This window comes from Cinclus cinclus, chromosome 5 (genome assembly GCF_963662255.1).
Source record: "Cinclus cinclus chromosome 5, bCinCin1.1, whole genome shotgun sequence".
Taxonomy (NCBI): Eukaryota; Metazoa; Chordata; class Aves; order Passeriformes; family Cinclidae; genus Cinclus; species Cinclus cinclus.
The window spans coordinates 35,879,612-35,889,208 of record NC_085050.1 but is presented as its reverse complement, the minus strand read 5'-3'; positions in this window follow the sequence as shown (position 1 = coordinate 35,889,208).

Sequence of the window (9,597 nt, the reverse complement as noted above, 5' to 3'; positions counted from 1 at the left end):
TTTGGAGTAGTCACAATTTTTTTTTTCTATAAGCCTAAGGGAAACTGTATCTAGAAAGATTCTGACAAGTCAGGAAATCACAGTGGAAAAGTAGAAGGTATTGCTAGGAAGTTATGTTACATTGTGTGTTCTAATGCCAGCAGGGGAAATATTGGAAAAGAGAAAGAAAAAATCATCTAAGAAAGTCGAAGATTTAAAAGAAAAAATAAATTATTGTGCTTACAGTCAGACAGACAATTTCAAGAATATGTAGCCAAAAACATGAAACCTGACCACTTTAAAATACAATGCAATAGATATATCTGTAAAAGACATGAGTTTACCAGATTTTCTAGTCAGCAAAGTATTCTTTATGTTGCAGCCATTTCTAGTCTTTAATTTGAAACATATTTGTATCTAGGGATAGGTCCTTGCAAATGCACTGTTGTGTTTTGTTCTGGCTTTTTAAATGATCTTTTGATAGCAAGAGCTCTGCACAGCATGGAATTTGTGCTCTCTCTTCCTGACATTGAGTCTTTTTCTTACAAAAGGACATGTGAATAAAGAACCCACAAAATGAAGGGTGCAACAGGTTTGAACATCCCAGTAATGCAGAGAGAATAGTTGCATCTCAAAGTAGGAGAAAGATAATCAAGTTTCCAGACTTAAAAGGGGAGGACATATTCTGTGCTGGTGTAAATTAAGAGTTTCACTGAAATAGACAACTTGGTAATGCAGGAAGTGAGTGTTGTTCTTATGTTGCTATCATCCAAAACCGTGGCTCCTTCATCTGCATAGTGAGCACTGAGGAAAGCCTGGGCAACGATGCTCAGAGAGCAGAAGTTGTGTTCTAGGAGAAAGCATCAACTTTTCCCAACTGGTAAAACCTACCTAACAAGCTTGTAAAATTAAGGACCAGACTGTAGGTTTTGCTCAGGAAAGACATTATGACTGTATTGCCTTTATGCAGCTATTGTCAGGAATAATTTTATTTTTTTGAAATTACTGCATCTGTTGTGTAAGTTCTTATATCAACAATAAACTTGATATTTGGTGATTTCACTCCATGGTTGTTATCTGTCAAAACAAATCCTGCAAGGAGCCTTAGCTAAAAACTACTCATGTCAGGAGAGTGGATTTTGGTGATGACCTTCCAAGCTGACTGGGTCATAGAGACATAAATAATTGGAAAATTGTGTCACTGCCTTCTCAGAAACTTAATGTGTTTAAAGATGTGTATGGTCAGCAGAACAGGGATTGGGCTTAAATCTAAGACCCTCCTCTTTTAAGGACTTTTGTTTAAAATGGATTGGATCACTTACTTGTTTGAAGTCAATTTCATTTTAATATAACAATTCATGCTTATCACCATGTAAGAGAATGCTTCATCAATCACATCTTTACTCTTGTGGATCCAATGTATTATTTTTCATTGCAATATGTTGTGGAGTCCTTTCACAGAAACTTGTCTTGATTTGTGGTGTGCAAGATTGACACAAGCAGTGATAAATGCATTAACTGACAATTCCCAGTTAAAATAGCATGTGAAATAAATAGCAAAAATTATAATATCTGAAGACCCTGTAAATAATTTTGATGTTATTTTAATGTTATGGAAAAACTCTGAAAGCTTACACACTTTTTTAACCCTCAAAGATCTCAAAGATTCAGGATTTTTTTTTTTTAATCCCAGGCTAAATGATTGTTAAGACTAATATAAACAAGCTTTTCTGGAAATGAAGAAAGTGAAAAAGCAAGAAAGGGGGATAGACATAAGACATATATAATACATACACTTGAGAGTATCACCAACCCCACTCTCTCCACCCATAATCTGGCTTCTAAACTTCGTAATATGGCAAGTGACAAACGTCTTTCCAGAAGTCCTTACAATGGTACTGTGATTCACCAAAGGCTTTTTGTGAGAAGTGCCTGCCACAGCAGACAGCTTACCTCATCAGCCTACTAAACACACAAATTCTCATGTACTCCATTATGTGGTACACCTGCATACTGAGAACTGGATACAAAATGGGTACTTTAATCACTGCTTGAGAAAATTATAGTTATAATCTAATATATACAGTTATATTCTAAAACTGAGACACCTTTTCCTTTACACCAATATGTTGCTGCACCTGTACGGGTGGGACTCTGCTATTTATTTTACAGACCTCTTTTGCATCATGGTCACTGAATTTTACTATTTCTCTTTTCTTGGAGGTTAAATGCTTCTTGGCACTACTTGTATGAAGTAACAGTATTACTAGCATTAGTTGTAGTAAGCATAAAGACTTCAAAGTCTCAGCCTGCTTTTGGCTCCTCCTCTTTATTGAGAATAAGTTACCCAAGAAGATGTGAGAATACTGCTTTGTTTCAGTTGATAACATAGTGACATTGCCTTAAACTCTGTGCTGACAGTTTACATGGCTCTGTTAGGAGATGAGTCATTAAAGATACTTCTAAGCCTTTACTTCTTCCACTTCCAATGTAACGCATCCTGAATCTGCCCCCTTGAGTTACCAATTTGCTTTTGACAGAGGTAGGGCACAACTTTACTAGGGTGTAACTTGTTAGGTGTGTGGCAAGGAAAAGACAGATAAAATTCTCTATGTATTATCTCATATTCTGTGTAAAATTCTGTCTAAAGATCATTGATTAGCATTCCTTAAATTGACTGGCAGATGATTTTTGAATGGATTGAATTTACTGACATAAAATTGTACATTTTGCATCATGGTCTTATTCTTCTGTTGCTTTTGTATAACAGAACTGTCTGTACTTAGAAAATATTGATACTCACTGGGAGTACATCTTAACTGCTAATTTCTCTTGTTTCTGTTATTTAACCACACTGAAGAAACTACAGAGAACACTTTATATTTTAAAAATAACACGATTACATGCTATTCACTAATTATGGGGGGAAGAGGTGTAGTTTGCAAAGACTGCTCTGCTTCCCTGTGGTCAGCTGTGGAGAGGCACAGATGTGATGGCAGGGCAGAAAAGCTGTTATGTTACTGCAGGGAAGAGGAAGGATGAACATGTCTGGGACCAGGTTACCTCTTGCAGAGACCACCAATCTCACCTCTTCAAAAATTCTGCCTTGATCTGCATTAAAACCAACAGAATTTTATTTTCAATGACATTTTATCACAGAAAATTTCCTTTGCTTTTTTCTGTTTTACTATTCGAATCTTTAGACTCAGGCTATAAATCTTGATTTATGACTAACAATTTAACTTAATATTTTTAAATACTACTAATCTAAAAGAATTTTCACTACATTTCAGAGTCTTTGTAATTTAAAATAAAATCTATCTTATAGAGAAAGCCAGAATAAAGTCTGTGTTCCATTTAGATCTTCAAATTAGTCCTTTTAAGTGCTGTGATTTTCAGTATATGCTATGCAGCACTACACACATTGTGAAGACTTAATACCAAGAAAGGCAGATCATATTTCACTTTTTAAAAGCTGAAAAAGAATTTAACAGATGCTGATTCCTAATCATGTGACTTCTGTATTTTACTTACATATCTAAACCTTATTTATAGGGAAAAAGATTCCAGCATTTCTTATTGTACTTTTTGCAGTGATAGGTGAATGTTGAGTATTTATGTTAATTTTTTCTATTCCATGGGAAAAAAAAACCCAAAAAAGTCAGCTTTTGCTAGTACAAATCAGAAACTGTACTGTCAGACTTCAGACAGAGTAGAACAGCAATAAATACTTCTATTGATATAAATTCCTAAGTCGAATATAGAAAGAAGAAGTTACATTTAATGTGAAAAAGTACAGCATCTTGACTATTACTAAGAAGCACGCTGAGGGATGCACTTCTTTAGCACTTGCACAGAAGTTCTGTGACTTCCTTGTTTGTTTTGTAATGCAGGTGATTAATTCTGCAGAAGGCAAGTAAACTCAAGAAATTCTCCAGCTATAAAAATATATTTCAGTTCAGTTGTGTTACATGTAACTATGACAGCCTGAATTCCAGATATCAAGAGAGGGAAACTGCAGTTGTGAAAATACTTTTTTCAACGTAACATAAAAAATAGCTAAGATAAAAGTGATGCAAAGAATACATGTGCCATCATGCCCCATAGAAGAGTAAGTTCTGCCTGGTGCAGAGCAGTACCAACTCTTCTTCATCATCTACATCTCTGTGAAGCCTGCAGGATTTTTTTTGCCTGCTGACTTAATGGATAGAACTGCTGCATAACTGGGTCCATACGAGTGAATTCGAGATCAGTTTTTGATACAGCATTATGCGGCTGCAGGAGGATTTGCACAGTACAGGCAGGCTTGTTTTCTCAGAAGGTGAAGGCTGTTTTTGAAACTGAAATAATCTTTTTGATTTTTGAGTATTTCATATGTAAGAAAACACAACACTCAAACTGTAGACCAACAGAACAATCGTCCATAAGGAAATCAAAGAAGGCAAATTGTAAGTAATTTTCAATATCAACCTTACATTTCAATATGATTACTCATTTGCTTATGTTATGGTCATATGTGAGAAGTATTGCAAACTTGCCAGATTTTGGCTCTTGGCATAGAGATTGATGCATCTGCCTCAAGTCCAACAGAACATCCCTTGCCTGTTAGCAAGCTAATGGCATGCATAGTGCTCCAAGGATGAGTTCCTCCTAACAGAATACAGTATACAGATTGAATAGATGGTTTTTCTCCAGAAAAACTTAGCTAAATGAGCTTTGGTACATATTTTTTTCACTTTTAAAGTATTTATCTTCTGCATGGATTATAGGATTTTCCATAAGGCGAAAAAAATGACTATCTTTGCTCTAAAAATTTAAGTTTACACTGGTATCCACTGTCAAAAACATAGTATTGAAATAACAAATGAGGTTCACTTCCTCAGAATGTGTAAATGTCCCAGCTTAGAGTTAAACTTTCAACAGCTGAAAGACAATACCATCAACATGTACCTGGCACTAGTTACTCGGGTTTACTTTTTCCTGGAAAAGCAGTTTTGGGCGACAGAGTGGCGTCCGTGTTTCCCAGGTTGTTTTGCTGACAAACTGCAGTGGTGGTAAAGGCAGGGAGCCTGACAAAATCCCATTAATCATTTTAAATTAAATCCAACATTCCACTCCAACACTGCCAAGAAGAAAGCTAACTTTTACAAATGAATACTCTCTCTGAAAGTAACTGGTATACTGACCATATTGCTTTCACAAAAACACGCTTGATTTCTGTTAGGTACACATACACTATTTTTAATCTTAAAAAAATGCATCTTTTTTGATTGCTAGGAATCTGAAAAGTGCTTTTTGCTTGTTTTTTCTATTAGGGTCTATGAGTGAACCACACAACTGAAAATTAGGAGCCTATTTTTTCTTTCAACGAATTGAATTTTTTTTGTTTTCTAATATTTTAAGTACAGAAAGTTCATTTTTAATGCAAGTAAATTTCACACAGGAAATGGAAGTATTCAATTTAATTATTTTCTCTAAGCATATTTATATAAATAAGAAAGGAAAACTGCAAATCTACTAACATTAGTATTAGCAAAAACACTGAGGTGACAAAGGAGCAATGTGGTCTCTTTTAGATTTTCTACAGACACAGTTCTGTAACTATTCCTAGCTATTTGATTATGATTTAATTACACATGACAAGTCTGAACTTTTAACATCTCATAAATAATTTTAGATTATCACATAAAATTTTTTCTTACTAAAATCACTATTACATGCAGATTATAAAAGTTTGTATTTCTTTCTTAAGACAAAATGAAACCATAATGTGCTGATGTGAGACACAGGAAATACTTTCTATCTGTTCATCACCCATTTTAACAGTGCTTTTGAGCTTAGAGTGGGAGATTTTACAATGGCAGAGAACAAGTCATCAGCCCTAATACTTATTAGTTTTAATATAGCCATGAAATATTTGAAAAGAAAAAAAAATCTTTAATTCAGTAGAGGGAAAGTAAATCCGACTTTCCCAAATATTATTATAGTTTTGACATTTTAACATGATCAAGGACGTATACCTTAATTTTAAGTGCTTAAAATAATACTAGCTTTCTAAAAATAGAGCTATCAACAATATAGATTGCACAATGATATCCTTACAAAGAGAACAAAAATATTACCACTTCAACAGAGCAATTACTGTTGATAAACTTGTTTATGTCAAGACCATTAATAAACTGCAGAACACTGAAGAAGAAATAGTAACATTTATTTGTCCAGCCAGTCAGTTTATTTTCTTAAAGCTGTATTTTGAAATTGTTTACATTTTTTCTTTTTCCAATGTGGAGAGTGGAAGGGAAAGGTTAAAAGAAAAAATTGGACTTTTTTTCCTGAATGCAAATTTCTCACTTGCTTCAAAATCAACAAACATGTCTCAAACTTGTATTTGTTTGGGCTTCTGTATGTTGCAGCAGTTTTGATTTATTTTAAAAAGTCAAAACTGTATAAATGTGTTGGTTAGATTTTGAACAGAAAATATTCTAGACAGAAATAGTTTGAGAAAATAGATAGTATCAGATGCTGTCTATAGCTAAGCCATGTGAATATCTAATATATGCCATATTCCTTCAATAAATGCAATCAGAGCCTCAGACTTTAATAAAAGCAAACATGAGCTGCATTTGTGTGACACTTTACATGGACACAGGTACACTCATTTTCCTGACAGGAACTGAAAAGTTTTGTTGTCATATCATTGTACACTGAAGTTACCAAACTTTCAGAAATGGCCATTCAGAACAATTCCAGTGTCTTTTAGGACAGAACAGTGAGTGTTTGCAGGGGGATGGGCTGCAGGCTCACTTCTTCCTTCAGGGCTGTGTACAGTGTATACAGTTAAGAATTAAGGCAACACCACGTGGCCAAAGTTCAAAGGACATACAGTGGTAGAATCACAATAGCTTCGGAGTCACTTTGCAGTTGTAAGTATGACCATGTAATTTGGCTTGAGACCCTCTATCTAAGCCTTCTGAAGTGCTTGATCAAGTAGCTATTTCCACACCCCATCATTTAGTGACACCTGGATCAATAAAGCATCATTATTTTATTATTTTAAAATGTGCATGGAGACATCAAGTGCATTGAAGAAAACACTGCGCAAAACTGTGCTTCTTAAAGTGTTTCGGAGGACAACCAAGACAATTTTTGTCACTTTTTAAGAGTACTATTACACCTGATTAAGACTTTTTTTCTTCTTTTAAGACATAAAATTGTTTAATTTCATGTATAGTCTAGATTGCTAAAATGCAAAAAATTACTTCTCAGCCACTTTAGACTAGACTCAAACTGGAAAAAGGACAGAAGAAATGTCCATATTAATTAGTTCTTTCGTGGTTGCCTCTGAGGGAATTCACACTTGGCATGCTGTGTTTGCTGTTTCCTGCTCCACTCTGTGTTAGTAACATAATGTACAGCCTGAGCTGGCTACTAATCCTCTAACACTGTTCAAATACTGTTGTGAAGATCAGATGCTGTTAACTGCATGTCATTAGGGTTTTGTTTTCTTTTCCCCTGGACTTATCTTATGGAAACTTGAATTGTATCATCCTGTTTCTAATTTATCTTCTTGGCTGCTACATTGGCTCAAGTTTTCTAAATCTTGCTAATAGATGTACTCATCTATTCCAGAAAAAAACATGTTCTGTCTGTCTGAAGGCTTTGCTTTCTATCAGGGTAACTGGAAATTAAGAGAAATGTGGACTAACACTTCATACTCTCTTACTAGCGCAAAATCAACACCAGTATCACTACTGTCAACCTAAGCATAAGTCAGAAGAGAATTAAGCCTTGCTCTGCATTTGTGGTTTGAGGAGAAAATATTTCCTAACAAGAAAAGTTCTAATTTCAAAATTCACTGAATTCTTTTAAAGTGTGTAACCTCTGAGGAGTGTTCCTTAGAAAACTATATTCTGCTGTCTCCAGACCACTTTTAAGAGCCCAGAGACACTTGTCCTTTATTGTTAGTTTAACAAATTACATTAAAAGTTTTCATTTTTTTTCCCTGTAATACAGGAACAGAAACCTGTGCCCTAAACAAAGCTCCACACTGTACCATAAACTCTTAATCTGTGCTTGAGATTAACTGACCACTGAGGAACGCATCCTTGGACTTTCTGCAATACATGAAACACTGGGTGAAGAGTAGTTATCCTGAGCAAGGCAGGTGAGACTGTAAACTTGTCTGAACACAGCTGCAATACTGCTGGCTCCTGGCTTTGGCTGTGTATGCTACATAAATGCAATGGCATTTACGCGTGATTAAAGGTAATGTCATAAAAAAGTACTTTTTCCGCATGCATTTCGGTTTGTGGAGCAGAGTTATAAACACTTTAAATAGCAGTAATAGCTACATCTTTATTTTCCCATGATTTTTGTAGCACTTGTATGGACTGTCCTTCTCACATCTTAAACATAACGCTCCCGAGGTACCAAACAGAAAACAGCATCATAGGCAAAGTGCATGGCTGTGAGGGGTCATTCCTGAACTAAATTCTTGGCTCCGCAACCGATTTTCTACAGAAAAACTCAGATTAGTTCTGTTTTACAGATTACGAATACATTCCCACCTCACCTCACGGTACGGTAAAGAAAAAGAAGAAATATACTTGTTACCATGTTATATCTAGATGCTACTGATAGCTGAATATTATGTAAACAAACAATCAGGAACAGCTCTCACTTCAACTACAAGTTATGTCAACTTAACAAAAGCACTGCTCTGCGACTGTCTGAACAAAAACTAGGCAAATCCTTATTCAATTCCTGCACATGCACAGCAGTTCCACTGCTAATATTCTCCACACTTGAGAAAATATCAAGACACAACCTGACCAAGTAATTTTTGAAGTATTTCCACAAATTTAGAGCTGTTTAAAATCTGGCTACATGACCGACTTAGAAAGTAATTCAGTATCTGACTCTGAAAAGCTCTCCAACCCTGCACAGTCACTGCTCTAATCTTGCACTGTCAGTTTTTAACAGCTTTAGCAACGAGTCATCTGGTACACATTTGCCAAGGCATTTCCATCATTGACACTTCCAGACTGAGGGAACCAGTTGAAAGCAGCAACACTTTACTCACTCCTACCACTTTCTCTGTTCAGAGTTTTTTCTTGCCTACTGCACTGAATAGATTATTGTAGTTGCCCTGTTTCCCAAAAACCAGTATCTGCAAAATAGATTATGTATGTTAATAATGTAAACCTCTCTGCACGCTGCATGATTTCCCCTGGCTACCCCTGTATGGCATCAGGGTTCATCTAAAATAGAGCCTGCAATATTTAAAACTGAGTGAATAGCAGATTGGTAACATGCTAATTCGAGTTAATAAATATAGTATAAAATGCCATCTTAAATATTTTACAAGTGTTACATCATCTCCTAGAATAAACTTTATTGTAGTATTCAGACCAATGTTCCTCTAACTTAAGTATCTGAGGTAGTCAGCATTGTAAAAAAATGCAAACGAAAGTCAAACGCTAATTTAAGAGATAAAAGGAGAAATTTTAGTTAAAATACTTTACAATAAAATAATTATGATTATAAATCTCTTTAGTTAAATATATACACATTACATGGTATTCTAAAAAGAATGAACTTATTAAAGTTTCAAGCAGA